Raw genomic sequence first — 21,456 nt, forward strand, 5'->3', positions numbered from 1 at the left:
TCCTGTACCATCACTGATAGGTACGTGTCCATAGAGACCCTGTACCATCACTGATAGGTACGTGTCCATAGAGACCCTGTACCATCACTGATAGGTGCGTGTCCATAGAGACCCTGTACCATCACTGATAGGTACGTGTTCATAGAGACCCTGTACCATCACTGATGGGTACGTGTCCATAGAGACCCTGTACCATCACTGATAGGTACGTGTCAATAGAGACCCTGTACCATCACTGATAGGTACGTGTCCATAGAGACCCTGTACCATCACTGATAGGTACGTGTCCATAGAGACCCTGTACCATCACTGATAGGTACGTGTCAATAGAGACCCTGTACCATCACTGATAGGTACGTGTCCATAGAGACCCTGTACCATCACTGATAGGTACGTGTCCATAGAGACCCTGTACCATCACTGATAGGTACGTGTCCATAGAGACCCTGTACCATCACTGATAGGTACGTGTCCATAGAGACCCTGTACCATCACTGATAGGTACGTGTCAATAGAGACCCTGTACCATCACTGATAGGTACGTGTCCATAGAGACCCTGTACCATCACTGATAGGTACGTGTCCATAGAGACCCTGTACCATCACTGATAGGTACGTGTCCATAGAGACCCTGTACCATCACTGATAGGTACGTGTCCATAGAGACCCTGTACCATCACTGATAGGTACGTGTCCATAGAGACCCTGTACCATCACTGATAGGTACGTGTCCATAGAGGCCCTGTACCATCACTGATAGGTACGTGTCCATAGAGACCCTGTACCATCACTGATAGGTACGTGTCCATAGAGGCCCTGTACCATCACTGATAGGTACGTGTCCATAGAGGCCCTGTACCATCACTGATAGGTAAGTGCCTATAGCGGTCCTTCTGTATACTATCACTGATAGGTATATACGTAGAGGTATATAGCATAGAGTAAAGAACCTGAATTTTGAAACATTTGCAGTTACTTCGAATGAATTTATTTGACTTCCAGTTACAATTTGTAAATGGTCAGTTATTTCAATTTACTTAAATTGTGTGTGGGACCATAACAGCTGCCTTCTGAATCCCTTTGAATTATGTGACCCATAATATCACGTGTTTAGCACAGTTCAACCTAAAAAATGGACACAAACATGACATTATATATAGCTAGTACTATGGTGTTAATGCAAATGACATTACTCTACTTTAATTCAGTACTCGACATAGTGTTGATGGTTAATTCACAATGAAGGCTTAACAATTTAATGTTGGTATTGCAAACTGTTGAGAAATAATAAACTTATCAATAATATAATCAATATAGTTACTTAGCAAGTGAGCACCTGATGTTGAGTGGGGAATTTTATGTTCATTTTAATAGAATCCATTTCTGCTCATGTAGGCTTTGTAACATTGCTTCCAGCTTTGGAATTCTGCCCATCTTTTTATCATGGGCTCTCGCCAACTTTTTCTCTTTGCTGGCTTTCCTCAAACCTCCCTGGGGAATTCATTTTCACTCAGTGTTAACGTCACAAGTAAGCAAAAAAAAGGAAGGAAATCAGAAGTTCTAACATTTTATCGACAGCCTTCAATTAAAAACGTAGGGTCTTACAAATATTCATTGCTTGCTCTACCAAGCCTTTGCACACTATTTCCCAAACTCATTTCCACACTATTTCCCCAAGGAAACAAACACTTGAGTAATGGAAAGGATGGTAAGATAGACTGGGCAGACTGTAGGGGGGAACAGAATTTTACAATGTCGATAGATGTCGTTTGATTGGGAACACCAACCAAACCTGCATAAGAATTTAAGCAGCAATAACCAGCCATTGATCCTGTGTCAGGGAACCGTGAATAGACAGGTTCATTTGAAGAAAGGTTTTTTGATTGTCTTGCTATCCTCAAACCCTCACTACCTACCTGTACAAAGGGGTACCTGTACAAGGTATTACTGTTCAGTCACAAATGCAGACCCTATTCCACATGTTTTTCTGACTCAGGACTTTTTTGAAAGGCGTCATTGTGTCTCAAAAGGTGTTGGTGCAGGGCACTGTGAAGAAGTCTACTGTATGGCAAGCGGGTTCAAGCACCTCTTGAGTTTTCTCCAATGTCCTAGAGGAGTATCATATGGCCCCAGGGTAATACTGCGCCATACTGATCCGAAGATTCTGATTATGCTTCCTGTGTCTGTGCTGCATTACAGCTGTGGCTCAGTTGGAAGCCCCTTTATTTCAGAGTCAGGAACGTTGTGGGTTCAAGTTCCACCCTAGGACTCTTGAGGACAAAATCTAGGCTGGCATTCCAGCGAAGGCATGCTGCATTGAGGGAGGTGCCGCCTTTGGGATGAGATGTTAAACTGAGGCTCTGCACTATCAGGTGGCACGATTTTGAAGAAGGGCAGTGGAGTTCTCCCTGGTGTCCTGGCCAATTGTTATCGCTCAACCAACAGCCAAAATAAAAAACAAATTATCTGGACATTATCACATCGCTGTGTGCAAATTAGATGCCAACTTTCCTACATTATAACAGTGATTGCACTTCAAATGTACTTAATTCTTCAGATGCTCTCCTGGCTGGCCTCCACCTCCGTAAACTCTGCTGCCTGTGTCCTTACCCGCACCTTCCCATTCACCTGTCACCCCTGTGCTTGCTGACCTACATTGATTCCCAGTCTGTAAATGCCTCAATTTTAAAATTTTCATCCTTGTTTTCAAATCTCTCCATGGCCTCGCCCCCTCCCTATCACTGTCGCCTCCTGCAGTCCAACAAAGTAACTCCACACCAAATGGATATCCAGTCAGACTGAAGGGGCTGCATTTTACATTGCCGCCGCCGCGCTGTTCAGCACAGTGGCTCCTTTAAATGGCCGGGGCAGACCGTCCCCCCTGATGAGGTGGAGGGGGTGGGCAGTCCGTCCCCGGCAATGGCGTCAGCAGCGTTTGCGCTGGCACTGAAGCCATTTTTAAAGGGCTTCGAGCCCTTCCACTTAAGTTAAATATTTAAAAAGAGATGTTGCAAAATGATTTAAAAACATTTAATCTGCCCCTCTCCCACCCCTCCCCCCAATAACCATGCAATGCATTACTTGCCCTTTCCCCCCAAAACACTTCCCCTGCCGACCTGACCTTCCCCACCCCCCCCCCCCACCAATGTTCATAAACTCTAAACTTTACCCCTTCCCACCATCCCCTCCACCAATGAAATTACTTTGATGCCGCTAATGCCCCCGCACTGAAAAACCTACCTGGTCCCCCCTCCCCATCAGTGTCCCGTCTCAGATCCCCAGATGGGTGTGCTGGCCACCGACAGCAATATTGCTCCTCTCCGGGATGGACAGTGGGTGCGGGTTGGTCATTTATCCTTTCATTAACATTATTTTGCATTATGTAAATTTACCTTCTGTCGCTGAGCGACGGTAGGGTGGGGAGGGGCGGGGCAGGGGGGGGGCGGGATTGCCATGAGGCCTCAGTGCTGCCAGCAATATCGGGCCAGGCTTTCCCGGTGTTGAGGCCTGTGGCGGGCCTCTGCCAGAGGCATTTTCTGGCCCCCCTGCCACAAAACGTTGGGGGGGGGGCGGCGGGGGCTGTAAAATTCAGCCCAAGATTATCTGGAATTCTCTCTCTAAAACTCTCCGCCTCTCAACCTCTCTTTCCTCCTTTAAGAAGCTCCTTGAAACCTACCTCTTTGACCAAGCTTTTGGTCGCCTATTCTAATATCTCCCCATGTAGCTCGGCACCAACTTTTGTTTGACAATGCTCCTATGAAGCACCTTGGGACATTTTGCTATGTTAACACAGCTATATAAATACAAGTTGTTGTTGTAATACAGCTACCACAAATTCGCAAAGTTATGTTGCATTTCGAAAAACAGCAGTAAAGTAACATTTGAATTTTTTTGAAGTTTGATTTGCAGAGGAGTGGGATTATTTGGATAGCTCTTCCAAAGAGCACGATGGGCTGAATGGCCTCATATTATGTTGTATCATTCTATAATTCGAGTAACTCACAGTCTGCCAGACACTAATTACCTTTTGCCTCACTTAACAGCACAATATGAATAACTCAAGTGCCTGTATATTGCCAAGGTCCCCGTCACCCCTTTCACTCATGAATTAAAGAGATTATCCTGACAAACAAGTCACATCTTCTATTTATTATCTTGTAAAATGATGCTGATGACAGTCATAAATGGTCCTCTTCTCAATTCTAAGGCGCAAAAAAACGATCAGCTCACATATCTTAGAAATAAAAGCTTCAGTGTCAAAAAAAATACATTCGCATGTTTAATTTGTGAATCTCCACTGATTTAAAGCTGGTGGAGGAAAGGGGAGATGCAAAGTAATCAGGATCCTCCCGATTTAAGAAAATGACTGTCTATTTGAAAATCAATACATTTTGAAGAGGAATATAAATGGATTATGGATAACTCACGAGGCAATTTCCAGGCCCATTTATTCTCATAACTTAAGCTCAAATGTAGCTGGGGGATATTTATCACGAGCAGTTGTGTGGAAGCGCGAGCACATTGCGAGAAAATCTGACAGGTAATTCCCACAACTACAGGTACTGGAGCCGAGAAGTAATTATTTCACTCACCAGGAAATCAATTTGATACTAAGGAACATTTCCAGCACAGTGGTTGCACCTCTGTGCAACAGTTTGGCCCTCTACTTACAAATGACTATAATGTGTGATACAGTCAGTGCAATACCCTGGAATTAATAAGGTGGATTATCTAATTGCCCATGGTCACCTTGGATGCTTTTTAAGTAACAATTGCAATTTATTATCGAGCTACACTTCACTACTGTCTAATCGGAGATAAAGGAAGCTGCTTCCATCAGGACTGTTTCAGGCATGAACACTGCTTGTTTAAAATTAAAGAAAAATGTCAGGCTACATGTGGTTGTGAGATCATTGTAGGAATGTTTGTGTGAGTGTAATCCAGCAAAATTTGTTTATTGTAAGGGATACATGAGTCAATCTGCTTTGGGGCTCAGTGTTGGCCAAGCTTCATCCAGTCCATGCAGAGGTTATATAAGGGTTACAGATTAAACCCATGAGCTTGACAGTGGCCATCTTACACCAGCTCCACGTATCCATGAATACAACAGCCACGTTGCTGCTTTAAAGTCATATTACTCTGAGGAAAGAAGAATATTTTACAAATAAGACAAGCTAGTAAAACCCAATAATGGGCCCGTTTTTCGAGAGATCGCTTTCCCGCTTTTTCATCCCATCACACGATCCCATTACTCTCCAGAAACACATTCAATTGTCTCCCTGATCCCCATTCTTCTTCCAGTTACCTTTCTTGGGAAATTATTTCTTTTGCCTTTGAGTAGACGACAGGCACCGTCTAACAAATCATAAACCATACAGGAGGGATGTGTAAGGCAGTGAATGATAGGAACGGGCTTTCAGGAGAACCCAAGCAATATCCTGCTCCTATGTTCCGATATTCCTATGAACGATGCACTACCAACACAGATTCTGAATCTTATTTTCCCCAAAATTATATCACACATTATCAACATGTACGTAATCAATTTACTCATCAGAGAAGGAATATTCTAGTAATGTATATACAGGAAAGCACAATTAACAAATTAATGTCTAGAATTGGCCCACTTGCCTCTGAGTCAGAAGGTTGCAGATTCAAGTCCCACCCCAGAGACTGGGGCACAAAAATCTAGCCTGTCACTCTAGTTCAGTACTGAGGGAGTGCAACACTGCCAGAGGTGCAGCCTTTCACAGGAGATATTAAACCGAGGCCCTATCTACCCTCTCATTTGGATGTAAAAGATCCCATGGCACTATTTCAAAGAAGAGCGGGGCAGTTATCCCCAGTGTCCTGGTCAATATTTATCCCTCAATCAACATCACAAAAACAAATTATCTGTTCACTATCACATTGCTGCTTTTTAAAAAATTCATTTCATGGGATGTGGGCGTCGCTGGCCAGGCCAACATTTATTGTCTGTCTCTAATTGCCCTTGAGAAGGTAGTGGTGAGCTGCCTTCTTGAACCGCTGCAGTACTTGGAGTGTAGGTACACCCACAGTGCTGTTAGGACATCACAAAAACAAATTATCTGGTCACTAACACATTGCTGCTTGTGGAAGTTTGCTGCAAATTGACTGCTTGTTTCCTACATTACAACAGTGACTTCAAAAAATTCTTAATTGGCCGTAAAAGGCTTTGGGAGGCCTGGTGGTCATGAAAGGCGCTATATAAATGCAAGTCTTCCTTTTTCAGGTCTTTCACTAGCCAGATTTCTGCCAGATTGTAAAAGGGTTTTTAATAGTTGCAGGCTTAGCATAGCAGACTTCCTCAAGGGCGCCTGTTTTTTCTGTTTAGAACCTTTCTGAACAAGTTCTTGTCAGCGTACTGTAATCCTGAAAAGCAGTGCTGCTCAACAAACAGCGGTTTGGTGTTTGACAGAAGAGAGCTTGCCAGCAAACAATCCTACACGAGATAGAAAATGCAGCAAAGTCAAGCTATCTGGAACAGAGCACAGGCTGGTTGTGGAGCGATAGCAGAGACAGCAATCGAGATCAACTCGAGCTGTTGAATCAAGCTGACATGGGTAGTCATACAGGATGCTTCAAATCTGCATCCAACGAATGACTCATGGTGCAGCATATTAGAGCTCTAATGAGAGTGGCTTGCAAGCAAGAAACTTGATCTCCTTCACACCCAAGTTATGAGCAGAAAAATTAGCACGATGGGGAGATCAATTTTCAGGTGCAATCTCTCGTGGCTGATCTTCCACCCACTCCCACTGGAAGTGTGCACCTGCCATCTTGAAAACTGGCCACTTCAAAATGACCAGGGTGCCCACCTGAAACAAGCATTGAATATACTAAACAGAAAGTGCTGGAAATACTCAGCAGGTCTGGCAGCAGGGTCTGATGAAAGGTCACTGACCTGAAACTTTAACTCAGTTTCTCTCTCCACAGATGCTGCCAGACCTACTGAGTATTTCCAGCACTTTCTGTTTTTATTTCAGATTTCCAGCATCCGCAGTATTTTGCTTTTATTGGATATGCTAATCCTTTAGAATCCTGCACCCAAATCTGGCATAAACTGGCTGGAACATACATTGCACATGCTCTGCTTTCCTGGTCTACACTGGTCTAACCAGCAGCCCTTAAAGTGACTGCAGCAGGCAATTGCCCAAAATGGAAGTTGAATGTTGTCTTACTGATGTTTGTGTGAAGCCAGGAGTGGCTCTGCCTGTCTCCCCAACCATTCTGCAGACTGCTGTCAGCCCGGAGTCGCCCTCAATCTAGTTCGCCTCCCTCCCACCACTCCCAAAACCAAACTGTGGGCCAGCTTGGTATCACAGCCAGACAATTTTCCCGAGGGCCTGTCAGCAAGCTGTATCAATGCCCACTATGCCCACTTGGCAATGGCAGCTCGCTAGTTTCATGCAGATAAGATCGGAGGCCCAATTTCCCGCAAACCTTGAGCCAACATCTTTTGGCTGTGCATTACCATTGAGATGCACATTTCATACGACTCCAATTTCTCAGCCTAAATGGTTGAGAAGGACATACCTGCTAAGAGCTGGAGAAGATTGCTGTGTTGTGATTTGGACTAGTTAGAGCAGGGGAAGGCTAGTTGGGGTGTGGTTGCTGAGTGGGGATTTGCCAAGCTGGTTATGGGATGTTTACAGGTTTGCATGGGCAGCTGCAGCTAGCTTAGGTGGGAATAGAAAGCACCCTTGAAATCAAATCCTGTGCATTGCAGTTTTTTAAATGGGCAGAATCCCAGCAGTTGTCTCTGCAGCGTTGACAGAAAATTAGGATCAGATCATGTATGGCTCAAGATAGGAGATAAAAACTGGGCTATACAAACTAAAAAACTGGACAGTTAATTGAAGAGTAGAAATTACTGACTGTGATGTTAGTCTGCCCAAAAGCAGGTCCTCAGCTTTTTTTTTCTCCACTGTGAGAGATGAGCATGATAGGGAAGAAGATATATGAGGTGGTTTCCCATTGCCTTCCCAGACCAGGATGGGAATTGAACCTGTGCTATTGACACTGTTCTGAATGACATGCTATCTACTTAGTCAACTGAGCTACCCAGTCCCTGCAATGTTACTATACGAATGCTTAAAAAGTTTATATTAAATTCCTCTCAACTAATGTAACAGAAAAATTGATTGTTCAATTTAAATGGGTTATTCCCTCCATTACAATAGAGAGGAATTTGGTCTCCACCCATTAAATATTTTATGATAACATCAGTGACAATAATTTTCCTTTAAAACTTAACTTGTGTATTGAAAATGCTCAATAAATGTATTTCAGCTAATGCTCAGGCAACATAAACCAGGAATTCAATTTATGCTTTCATGCATGCCAAGACCCAATCACACTCCGTTCTCCTCTAAATAAATGTTTTTGAACTTTTAACAACTTTGAGAAAACTATCCATTACAGTCAGACAGGTACACTGGCCTATGGTACAGTAATATCACAAGAGATTTCAGCAATGATGATTCATTACAGTGTGTGTCTACCCTCTTGACTGTGCCGTTCAATCTTTATGATCTAGTCCATCAAACTTACAGAGCAGCTTGACTCTTATTAAATATGAGCAAACACACAACCAAGCAGCTGTATACTATACTGTACTGTGCACTGCGCAAGGCTGAACTTCCATATCCACTGATATTTGAACAGCAATCTACTATCCTAGGATGTCATGTACAGAAGGGCAGGTGCTCAGATGAAAGAACTTCAGGAGACTCTCCACAGAAAGGATTGCTTTCCCATTAAGGGAGACAGCATCAAGTTACAGGCACAATGGAATCATGGATGCCTTTAAAGGGAAATTAGATCAGTACATGTGGAAAACCGAACAGAAAGATATGCAGATAGGGTTAGATGAAGTAGGGTGAGACAAAGCCGGACACTGGCATTGATCAGTTGCTGAATGACCGTTGCTGTGCTGTAAATTTATGTAAGTTCCATAAATCACAACTTAGATTTGTCCCTTTTTGTTTTAAAAGTTGCTTTGCTCAGTACTCTGCATATCGTTCCTCTCTGGTTCCTCCTAAGCTCCATGCCATCCTACACATTCTTCCCTACACCCCATGGTGCTGCATGCTTTTATGAGTGCTATTTTAATTTAGATTTTGGGTCTTGATATTCGAGTACTGGCTCCCAATATTCATGCTGCTAAATCAGGCACCTGTAGATTCACAAAAAGCCAGTCTACTGTCACTATAGAGAACTGGATTCACCAGCAGAAATGCTAGGAGACAGGTCATGGACACCAGTCTGTCAAAAGTCCAAATTAAGACAGAGCTGCTCTAAGCAACATGACTTACTCCCAAGACCGCTTAGTTAGATTCTTTAGTTCCCTTGGGTTTCATTTTCTGCTATAACCAACGAACGGTTAAAATTCAAGTTCAACCATCACCTAACCAATGTTTCCTCATCTGTCTCGTCTTCGGTCCGATCATCTTCAACCCTGTCTTTCAGTTATAGTTCTTCTTCCTGAAAGGGTTGATTGTGGTCCTCCCAATGGCCACCCAATACTGCCATGAGCTCTAGATTGACCAAAGTTGAGAACACATCCATTTAAAATGTATGCGTTGGTGAGAAGATGGTTGATCATTGAATCATACGGTACAGGCAGAGGCCTTTCAGCCCATCATACCTGTGCCAGCTCTTTGAAAGAGCTATGCAATTAGTCCCAATCCTCTGTTGTTTCCCCATAGCCCTGCAAATTATTCATTTTTTAAACTATATAATCGACATTTTTTGAACAATTAGTCAATTATACATGGAACCACAACCCCAACCCCATCCCACCCCTACCTCATCTCACCTGAAATCTTTTCTCTCCATTGAATGCAGGATGTTTGGCTATCCTTGTTACATCTAGTACCAAGTACCTAGGGAGGGACACTGGTACTGAATGTAAGTTGTAAGTCGCTGTGACAGCTTGACAAAATAATTTAAATGTAGCCTGTCAAAACATTCAAAAAATATATAGATCATCGGGGAGCATGGCAGATTTTGAATTTTCATGTATCAAAAATATATATTACAATATTTCAGAAAAATGGCAAAGTGCTGCCTTGGTTCCTTTTACGTACAAGGGTAGTGGAAGTCTGGAACTCTTTCAGATCATCAAGAAGCTGTTGATGCTGGGCAATCAATTGAATTTTTCTAAACTGAGCTTGATATGGTATATTAATACCAACGACATAGGTAGAAAGAGAGATGAGGTCCTGCAGGCAGAGTTTAGGGAGCTAAGAAAGAAACAAGCAAGCAGGACCTCAAAAGTAGTACTTGGGGGTATATATGCACAAATTATTGAAGGTTGCAGGGCAGGTTGAAAAAGCCATTAATAAAGCATATGGGATCCTGGGCTTTATAAATAGGGGCATAGAGCACAAAAACAAGGAAGTTATGATAAACCTGTATAAAACACTGGTTTGGACTCAAATGGAGTATTATGTCCAGTTCTGGGAACCACACTTTAGGAAGGATGTTTAGGCCAGAGGACACCGATTTAAGTTGATTGGCAAAAAAAAACATGACATGAGGAAAAACGTTTTTAACGCAGCGAGTGGTTATGATCTGGAATGCACTGTCTGAGAGTGTGGTGGAGGCAAATTCAATCGAGGCTTTCAAAAGAGAACTGGATAACTTTCTGAAGCGAAAACATTTGCAGGGCTACAGGGAAAAGGCAGCAGTGTGGGACTAGGTGATATGCTCTTGCAGAGAGCCAGCATAGACATGATGGGACAAATGGCCTCCTGTGCTATGATTCCATGATAAACTTTTCTTAGGCAAGGGTATTGAAAGGTATGGAACCAATGCAGGCAGATGGAACTAAGGTACAGATCACCCATGATCTAACTGAATGGCGGAACAGGCTCAAGGGGCTGAATGGCCTCCTCCTTCCTACGTTCCTATGACTTGTATTTCACCGGTTAATTATTGTTGTACCCAAATCCAAGTGCTGCTTTAAGAGACTTGCATCATACCGACGTACTGGGGAACTTCAACAAAACTTGCGTTGTTAAGATTGCATGTATTAACCTCTGACATCTTCTGCTCACACAGTTCTCATTACCTGTCCGCTTCCTCGGTATTTCACACTGTCTCGCTGCGATCATCATAAGAAACTGCTCCTGCTGATTTATTGGTCTTATTTCAGCAGGGAGAATCCTGGGTTCGGACTATTTATTTTTACTTTTGCTACTTACAGAGATTCCCATTGCCCATTGTTATCTCACTTCACAAATTGCTTATGACGGCAAGCGTCTGTTGAAGGCAGTTTTTGCACTAGGGACCAAAATTTTTTATGAGTTTTAGAGATCGGCTCCAGACAGGATACTTCCTATTTTCAGTGTTGAGGACCCGAGAGTGAGGATCAGCTAATAGCTCATAAGCTTTGAAGTTTATGAATGAGCTATCAATTCTTCCTGACATGTTGAAAGATCTTTAGTTTTCTCTTGAAGGCCTTCTTCTCTCACCTTTCTCTAAAACTATGCCTTGTTTGATTCCTATTGATTTTGACATGAACAACCTCTCTCTATATATAAATTTTGAGCTATATCCATCATATTCCAAATTCCTGTCATGCTTAAAAAAAGGTATTTAAAAAAAGAGAAAGACAGTTATATATGCCTGGTTCTCATTGGAGAGGAGTCAAGGATTTACACGTAGTTGCCAATTGATTGAAAAACATATCCAACATGAATCTCCAATGTACCTCAAGTTGTGCCTATTAGAACAACTGGAACTTGTGGGGTTAATCAATTACAAACAACACCACCTCAGCAACAGTGATACTACGATATGCAATATATATTTCGCCCCTATACTTTTAACCAGGCATATCCTCCAACCTAGTGTGACCAAATGCCTCGAAACTGTGCTAGAATGTATTGAAAATATTTTCTTTTCTAATACTGTTGGCCTTTTTCCAGTGGAATTAGGCATCACTCTGATTAGGTTCCTGTGGTACAAGGGATTGGATTGTGTAGTGGCACTACATAGGTGCCCATTGTTAACATCAAACATTTCCAGGTCTGGTACAGTTCAGTAACCTGCAGACAAGGCCTCCAGTATTCCATCCCAGCAATAAGCCTTAGCTTAACTTCAGAAGAGTACCAGCCTGACAATATTTTGATATCCCACACCAACAATTCATGTAGCTTTTTTGAGTTACGTTGTCAATTTTGTCCTTTTTTGGATGCCTTTTACCATAGATGCAATTATGTGTTTGTATCTTTGATTTTGTAACTGTCACATCCCAAGTACTTTGAAATCAATAGATAATGTTGTAACAGCAGAACTCCAGCCTGCAACTCTCTGAGAACTCAGCGTTCCTCCAATTTTGGCTCCTTGTGCATTCTCCACATCCATTGGCACATCATTGGCTGCCATGCCTTCAATTGCCTAGACTCTATGCTCTGGAATTCCCTCTCTAAACCTCCATGTTTCTCCACTTCTCTCCCTTTACAACCAGGTCAGAAAGGTGTCTAAGGGTCTGTTACTGTCTTCACCTGGTCTTATTGTAACAGGGTTTAATTTTAAACACACGGTGTTTTGAGCTCCCCCTTTGTGAATCCTTCTTCACAGCTTTCCAATTATAAGGCAAAGAAATGAGCATGAACAGGCTTTCTTAGGTTTAAAGGAGAAAAATGAAATTTATTAAACCTTAAACTTAAACTCTAATACAGTTAACGCCTATGGATATATGACATGCCCATGCTAGCATGCACACGCGATACACACATTCAAATAGGGACAAAAAAGAGGAGAGGAAAATATAGTAGAGAGGGGTTTGAGGCAATATCAGAAGAGTTTCTTGTATACTGTGCTTCGAGCTCACTTGATTGTAGGTAATCTTGCTGTTCGTCAGGGCCCAGTATTCTTCTTAAACCTTGTTCACGTAGGTGACTTTTCTCTCTTTGAGGTTCACATGTTTTCACAAGATTCAGTTCCGTGGGAAAGAGATGGAGAGGAGGTTCTGTTCCAACCGGGGGCGCACAGCTTTGAGTCAATTCCTCTGTTGGAAGTTCAAATTCAAAACCTCCAACAGTTAGTCATGTGACCAAAACTGGTCTGACCACCTATTCTGTGTATTGGGGAAGGAACGACTGGGCCCCCATTGTTCCAACACCGTCTGTTACTATTCATGTCTTTCCAGTCAGGGATTTGTAATTTTAAGTCTTAATGTTCATGTGGCAAAATCATGTGTGCCTCTGTCTTGGTAGGTGGGGGGTTTGCCTGACAGTTCTTAAAATCTACCTCTTTGACCAAGCTGTCACCTATCCTAAAGTTTCCTTCTGCAGCTCAGTGTAAATTATTTGTCTGCTAATCCTTCTGTGAAGTACCTTGGGATGTTTTTAACTACATTATAGATGTTATATAAATGCAAGTTGTTGTAATATCTACTATTCACACTTCATGCAGGGTGAACTCGAAAAGCCAATAATTTCAAGAACGCCTGCTGTTTTTCTTTGCTAATGTTTGCTCAAGGATGTGTAAGCCAATATGAAAGCAGACACACTGGGCCCGATTTTAACTCTGTGCATCTCAATGAGTTTTGAGTGAGTTATAATTAGACCCACTGCCACTAAAATCCTGGGAGGCACTTTGCTGGTCTCCTGCCATAATTCCAGACAGTGACATCCGCAGGGAAAACATTGTCAATGAAGGAAAAGACAGCAACAGGAGGCTGCAAGAGGCACTGAAGAGAACTGGGCCATTAGCTTCAGAAACGTGTACGGCTATTTGATTATCTTTCCTGGTGTTTGCAGCAATGGGAAACTGACTGTGTGCTTTCTTTTCTTGTCATCCTCTCTGCATCCTCCACATCTCCCCATGTCTCTTCCTCTGGCTTTGTCCCCGCCATGCCCACACTCCTCTACCACCCCTCCTTCATAGCTCTCCGTCCTGCTGCTCTCTACATCTCCTCTAATCAGTGTTGTGAAGAGCTCTCTGCCCCCTGCCTACTCCATGCCACCTGTAGTGACGTATAACATTTTAGCTCAGTTTAAGGTTGTTCCTAGCTCTCTGGAAAATAAAAATTGAATTAAAAAAGGGCTCCCCCAACCCTCTATCCAGGATTACTTGACGGTTGGGTTGGAGAACGCTGATTTCTATTTGTCGACTCTGGCTTTCCTCTCTTTCCTCGGGATGCCTTCAGATCTTGGACCTTTCTCCTGCTCTCTGCTCTTGTCTTGCCTCACCCACTACGCTGCCAGCTCTCTGAATAGTCTTTCATCTACACCAATGGACTGGCACTTGATTCAAACATCGCTATGAGCAAAAAGTGATGATAGAGAGCTGGTTTCTATGAGACAATAAAGTCAGTGTGTATATAAGGGGATTATTACACAGTTAAAGCAAAATATTAAGCGAATTAAGAGCTTAGTGTGCATTACAGTCCACTAATCCTTGATGAAATTGTCATCCTTTAAAGCTTAATGGTTTAAACAATTTTGTGGAAGAAATGATATTTGACCTTCATTGCAAAAAAAATCAAGTTAATTAAAAACATACAGGTCGACTCTTGGGCGAATGTTTGAAATTAAATATCTAATTAAACCTCCCATTGTGCAGACTGACAGCAAATGCTGAGTGCTCAATATTACATTATCTTCTACAGTGAATTTTGTATCTTCTTTGGTGGAACTTTAGTGCTAGAGACAGCAGGCTTCAGTGCTGGAGCTCATTTGCAAACAAGCTATGAGAGAAGGGAAGGGCACACCTTATAGAGGTGATGTTGAGGTGCCCCTCAAGAGGCACAAAACTGACAGTAACCATCGTAGCTAACTGCTGCTTGCCACTTATTTTATTCATTCACGAGATGTGAGCATCACTGGCAAGGCCAGCATTCATTGCCCAATCCTGATTGCCCTCGAGCAGGTGGTGGCGAGCTGTCTTCTTGAATTGCTGCAGTTGTGTGGTGTAGGTACACCCACAGTGCTGACAGGGAGGGAGTTCCAGGATTTTGACCCAGCAACAATGAAGGGACGGCAATATATTTCCAAGTCAGGATGGTTTGTGACTTGGAGGGAAGCTTGCAGGTGGTGGTGCTGCCTTTGTTCTTCTAGGCGGTAGAGGTCATGGGTTTGGAATGTGTTGTCGAAGGATCCGTGGTGAGTTGCTGCAGTGCATTTTGTAGATGGTGCACACTGCTGCCACTATGTGCCAGTGCTGGATGGGGTGCCGATCATGGCACCCCCGTGGCAACGGCACTGCCTGCCCTCACTACCCTACAAACCTCCACCACCACCCCTAGCTGTGGCCTTCCTGACTGGCCGCAGAACCCCAAGACCCCACTTACCTGGTCATGAGGATACATGTCTATTGATACGCCCTCGTTTCCAAGTACAGCCCCAAGCAGTGGCCACCGCTCCCAGTGGCATTGCTAAGGCTGCTGAGCTGTAGGCCCTCTGATTGGCAGGCAGCTCTTGGAGGCAGGTGGCCATCCTTAATAGGGACAACTACCCCAGCGGCAGCCAATTGATTGGCTACTGGTGACAAGATGAGGCCCAGGTACCACTGACTGCTGAAGCTGGATTGCCCCCTTGTATTGGGATCAGCATTAGTTAAACTGGCCCCTGCATCCTTCAGCTCAAAATGTTTTTGTCCACCAAGTCGCTGAAAGTGCAAGCTGATAATGGTACAACATGGCATCTAGGACCTGAGTGAACAGGGCAAGCAACAGGGCATCTCCTTAAGCAATCAGATTTAATACATGGGAAATGAACAGCGGAAGGACTGAGAAAGAGGGTGAATTCAAGTGGGTGAATTCAATGTCAAATCAGATACAGAATGAGAAATAAAGAGAAGGAAGGAACGACTGGATTAAGAGGGAGAGGAAAAAAGGAGGCAGAAAGGAAAAGTAAGAAGAAAAAGTTTAAAGTTTAAAATTTTACATTTTTAAAATCTCCCAGAAAACTTCAAAACCTGAAGGAATAAAACTCTGCACCTCTAACAGTGAATTTTCAGTGTCAGAGAGGTTGATTGGCAGTAATTAACAACTATCACATAATTAAAAGAATATTTAAACTATTCATTTACTTGCCCTAAATAGCTGCATTGGTTTAGTTTGTATCTCTTACACAAATACAGCAACGTCATGACATTCTATGTATGATGATGGTGAGGCAGACTGTGAGATGCGTTTTTGCAAAGGGAACAGGAGAGAAGCACAACTCACACAGCAACCTTTGAATATTGGCATTTCATCGCACACCTGCTCCTCATCTGAAGTTGCTGTACCATTGACAACAAATAACAAAGGACCCCATTAGCATCTCATCCACATGGCAGCACCTCTGGCAGTACAGCACCCCCTCAGTGCTGCAGTAAAGCTCTGACCAAGTTTACGTGCTCAAGTCCTTGGGCCTGAGAATTCAGCAATAAAACAGAAAATTAATCTCTTTTAAAGCAGATGTCACATGAGCTATTTCTACCGCAAGGGCCTGGTACAAGATCAAGCTGCCAAAGGGAACAATACAGCCGAGCATTTGATGCAAAATCCATCTTAGAAATGCTTTAAAGCATATATGACAGGGAGAAGGAAGAACTAGAGTAGCAGAGATGGGCTAATAAGTGCAGAGGTAACTCCATCGGTAACATAGGGCTGAATTTTACCAGCCCCTCAATGCCGCGGGTCGCAGCACAGGGGCCGGTAAAATGCTGCGGGGAGATGCCCGCCTCGATCTGTGACGTCAAGAAGGGCCCGCCGCATATTACCGGTGGCGGTGGGACCTCGGTGCGGCCCCTTTGCCGCACGGCGGTGGCCGCACAATTAGCATATGGTAAATGGTACTTACCTTTGCTGATTATGCAGCCTGACATCTCTCCACTGCCACTTCCAGATTTTTTGATGAATGGGCAGCCGTCACGTGCAGTCCCATTCACGACTGGAAAAACAGGCAGGTCACAGAGGCAGAAGGTTTCACGGCAGCAGGTAAGTTTCTTTTCAGGGCTCTCACTCTGCATACCTAAAGGGAGGAGGGAGGGGGGGCATTACAGGGGTCTTTCTCTGCATACTGGGGGGGGGGGGGGGGAGGGGCATTACAGGGGTCTTTCTCTGCATACTGGAGGGAGGAGGGGGGGCATTACAGGGGTCTTACTCTGCATTCTGGAAGGGAGGAGGGGAGAGGGATACATTGGGGTCTGACTCTGCATTCTTAAAGGGAAGGGTCTGGGATTACTGGAGGGAAAGCTCTGCTGGCATGAAGGGAGGTACTGTGTACCATCCCACCATTAACAGTGTATGCTCTGTGTTTGTTCGTGTTTGTGAGGGAGAAATGGCACACTCGGCACCATGTGTGTGGGGAGGGTGCCAGAAAGGGTAGGAACATTAAGATTGTATGGATGGTGGGGGCAATCGATTCAGCTGGTAGGATCTTGATGTGGTCATGCTGTGCCACTCTGAGTGTTGGCCAAGATGCACAATGCTATGACACGCCACTTAATTGATCCAGGAAAGCAGCTGATGTACCCATCAACACCAATCCTTGCCCTGTTAGGAACCTTCGAATACATGCAGGGTTTAACTTTATTTATCACATGGAAATAGGTATGGCTCATCCGACATTGTGTGATCCTCTGCTCGTGAGGATCGGTATGCTCCAGAGGCAATAACAACAGGCTGGTTTGATCCACGTAGAGGTCCCCGGTCGTGAGCAGCAGTCCCCAAGGGGAGCCCGCCATTACATTTGCCGTGCATCTACAGGCCCCACATGACATGCCATCGGATGTCAGACCACCAGTGTCAGAGGCGATTGCACATGTAGAGAGGGTGGTGACACGTCTTTGTGCCCTGCTCAAGGATGACCTGCAGCCCATGGGCTCCGGTGGACATTCCATGCCTTTGTTCCTCATAGTGGCAGCGATTCTCAAGCCTGACGCCTCTGCAGCCTTTTAGGGGCCCATCAGAGACCTTTGTGGGGTCACACAGTCAGCAGTGTACCGCTGCATCAGGGAGGTCACCAATGCCCTGCACCGGACGGCCAGTGAGTATGTCCACTTCAGGATGGACTCTCACAGCCTGGCCCAGAGGGCCACCAGTTTGGGCACCATTGCCAGAGAACCATAGGCTGTAATTTTCATAGACTGCACTCATGTGTCCATCAGGCCGACTGCTAGGCTACCACCTGCAGACATCACCATTAATGGAGCCCGCTCAATCTAGGTGAAGCTGGTATGTGAACACCGCAGATGCTTGCTGCGAATGTGTGACCGCTTCTCAGGCAGCTGCCATGACACTTGGGTCTTGCGCCAGTCCCAGCTGTCACTGCTGTTCACTGAACTGGCTCAGATGGAGGGGTGGCTTCTTGGAGATAAGGGCTATCCCTATAGACATGGCTCCTGACACCAGTGAGAGACTGCACTACTGCTGCAGAGGAGAGATACAATGCCAGGCACTGAGCAACATGAGCCACCATTGAGCAGGAGATCGGCATGCTGAAAGAGTGCCTCAAATGCCTGGATGGATAGGGTGCTGCCCTATCACCGAAAAGGCCAGCTCCTTTCTTTGCTGCTCTGTACAACTATACACCCAATAGGGGCCAGGCCTGGCATGATGAGAAGAGATGTCAACAGGATTCCTCCTCGGACTATGAGGACGCTGAGGACCTACAATATGAAAGACGCATGGGAGGGCAGATGGCACCCAGGCTCTGCATGCAGGGCCAGCGGTGAGCTAGGGATGTACGGCAGTGGCTTATCAGACAAAGGCTGTCTGCTCCACAGGAACCGACTGGAGCTCTGCAAGCCACACATCACCCTCTCTCACCTGCAGTATCCCTGTGTAAACCATTAGAGGCAGCAGCTGACTGAGCCAATGTCCATGTCACTGCATTCGTGGGGACGTTCATGAGTAATGGTGGCTCTCCTGAAGGGCCAATGGTGCAAAGGGATGTGACACTGGCGCTACATGCTGGCACACATCATTCACACAAAGAAAAGAACACACATGTTTGGTGAGGAACATTTAGTGAAAGGCGTATTTACATTGCTGTGACACCCGTGCATTCCAATTTGTGTCTGTGTGTTCTCTATAAACTCTGTAATACCTTTTATGGTCTATTTAACTCTCGGCTTCTCGGCCTTTTGGCTAAGATCAAGTGTAGTATCTGTTCTTATCAGTGCTTATTTGATTGAGAAGAGAGACCATGATCATTGCCTTTTGATCCTGGGGAAGCTTTGAGTAAAATGGCTATAACCAATTTTCGAGCTTCGGGCCAGGGAGTGCGCAACACTGTTCGGGTGGTCGTGAAGGACAAGGAAGGAGATGCACCGGTCGATCGCACCTTCTTCATCAAGAAAATTCTCTTCGATTGCTGCGGATTTCAAGCGACGGACGTCTTCTGCCTGCAGGATTTCCCCAGCAGTGGCTACTTCGACGTGACGTTCCGGAACGTGGCGGGATGCATCAAGTTCCTGAAGGCGTTCAAGGAGAAAGGGGACCGGGCGCCGCTGTCGATCCTCACAGCGGAGCCGCTCTTCACGCTTCCGTCACAACGGGACCGGGTGGTGACCATTCACCTCTACAACCCCCATGTTCCGGTGGTGGATGTACTCACCTTTCTCGCCAGGTACGTCGAGGTGGCCGGCAGCAGCACTGATGTCAAGGACCCCTTTGGGATCTGGACCAGCAAGCGGCAGGTCAAGGTGACCTTGAAGGTAGATCCCAGTGGAGCCATCATCCACCCTCCCTCCAGCTTCGCTATCGGGGGAAGTCGAGGCTTCTCGGTCTACGCTGGGCAGCCCAGAGTTTGCCGCACCTGTGGCAAATCTGGTCACATGGCAGCCAACTGCAGCACGGTTGTTTGCAAGAACTGCAAGGAGGAAGGCCATCAGACCAAGGACTGTAAGCAGACTAAGTGTTGCAACTTGTGCGGTGCGGCAGGCCATCTCTACAAGACCTGCCCCAAACGTTGCCTCAGCTATGCTCAGGCGGCAAGGTCCAAGGAAAGGCCGGGAGAAGGTTCGATGAAGGCGTCCGCTGTTCGAAAGGAGACCAGCAACCTTCTCCGCAGTGAGGAACTTCAACCTGAGAAGGAAGGGGAGGCGGCTGAAACCAACGACCCAGCACCTACCCAGCGCCCGGAAACCCCTCCTCCACAGACAGAATCAATGGAGGAGGAGGCAGCAGATGGACAAACAGGTCAGTGGCAAGTGGTCCAGAGGAAAACCACAAAGAAAAAACATCCCAAAGCCACCACCCAAACCAGTGGCAAGAGGAGGCTCTCTTCTGAATCAGACTGCAACAACTCCTCTTCACTGGACGGGGAAATGCTGGAACGACAGCCCCTTCAAAAGAGGCGGCAGAACTCCGAGATGGATGATAAAGCATCCCAGCCCCCGGGCACTGGAAGCTGTGATGGGCCCGGCGTGCCCCAACCCCAATTCCCCACACGTAACGACGTGGCCAACGCATCTCAGCTCCGGGACACCGGGAGCAAAGACACGTCTGGCGCACCTGAGCTCCGGGAGACCGGGAGCTGTGATGTTTTCGAGGAGGAACAGATGGAAGCAGCTGAGGACAACCCAATCCTCTCTGCCTACAAGACCCCCCCGATGTCACCCGAGCGGCACAAACCCTGCATGAAAAATCAGGAGGGGTTTCTGAGCCCAACCAACGTGAAACTGCTTGCGCATACGATGGGTATGCAGGAACATCCCGAAGGGGAAGGACTGGGACTAGCGAGGACAAATGGTATGGGAAGCAACAACTAATTTTTAGTAAAAAATGGGTGTAAGAATTGCTTCCATTAATGTGCGTAGCATTAAATCGACTACGCGATGTGTTTCAACCTTGGATTACCTTGCCAAGGTCAAAGCTGACCTACTGTTTCTGCAGGAGTGTGGAATACCACACCTCAGCACCTACAGGCAGTGGTCGCGATGGTGGTCCCACGGGCCATCGATCTGGTCGGGGGGTAATGACTGCCGTTCCTCCGGCCTGGGTATTCTGCTGCGGGGAGGTAACTTCACCATCTCCGAAGTTAAGGAGGTGGTGGGCGGCCGCCTCCTCGTAGCAGACGTGATGTACAACAACGCTCCGCTCCGGTTGATCAACGTGTACGCCCCGGTACAACGCAGCGAGCGGCTGACCGTCTTCCAGCAGCTCCCACTGCTGCTGGCGACGTCCAGGCCGGTCATCCTAGGCGGTGACTTCAACTGCATCATCGATGCGGCTGGACGATCCGGCAGTGACGACAGCAAACTGGACGCTACGTCCAGATTCCTCATAGAAACAGTTAAGGATGCCAAACTGCACGACGTCTTCAGCAAACCTGCAGACGGAGCGCAGCGCAGATACACATGGTCAAGATCGGACGGGTCTGCCCGTTCCAGGATTGACTTCCTGTTTGTGTCCCGTGCTGTCACGGTCGGATCCACCGACGTCAAGCCGGTGTTCTTCTCCGACCACTGCCTCTTACTGGCCGA

The 21,456-nt window shown here is 45.7% G+C and overlaps 1 protein-coding gene and 1 pseudogene across 1 annotated transcript in view; one reads left to right on the forward strand and one right to left on the reverse strand.

Annotated features, from left to right (window-relative positions):
* Nucleotides 1–21,456, reverse strand: part of LOC137380971 (VPS10 domain-containing receptor SorCS1-like) — a 1,096,116-nt gene that overhangs the window by 358,107 nt on the left and 716,553 nt on the right. The window lies entirely within an intron of this gene.
* LOC137381014 (U2 spliceosomal RNA) lies at nucleotides 19,098–19,208 on the forward strand (annotated as a pseudogene).

The sequence above is a fragment of the Heterodontus francisci genome, chromosome 20 (assembly GCF_036365525.1).
Source record: "Heterodontus francisci isolate sHetFra1 chromosome 20, sHetFra1.hap1, whole genome shotgun sequence".
In the NCBI taxonomy this organism is placed as follows: domain Eukaryota; kingdom Metazoa; phylum Chordata; class Chondrichthyes; order Heterodontiformes; family Heterodontidae; genus Heterodontus; species Heterodontus francisci.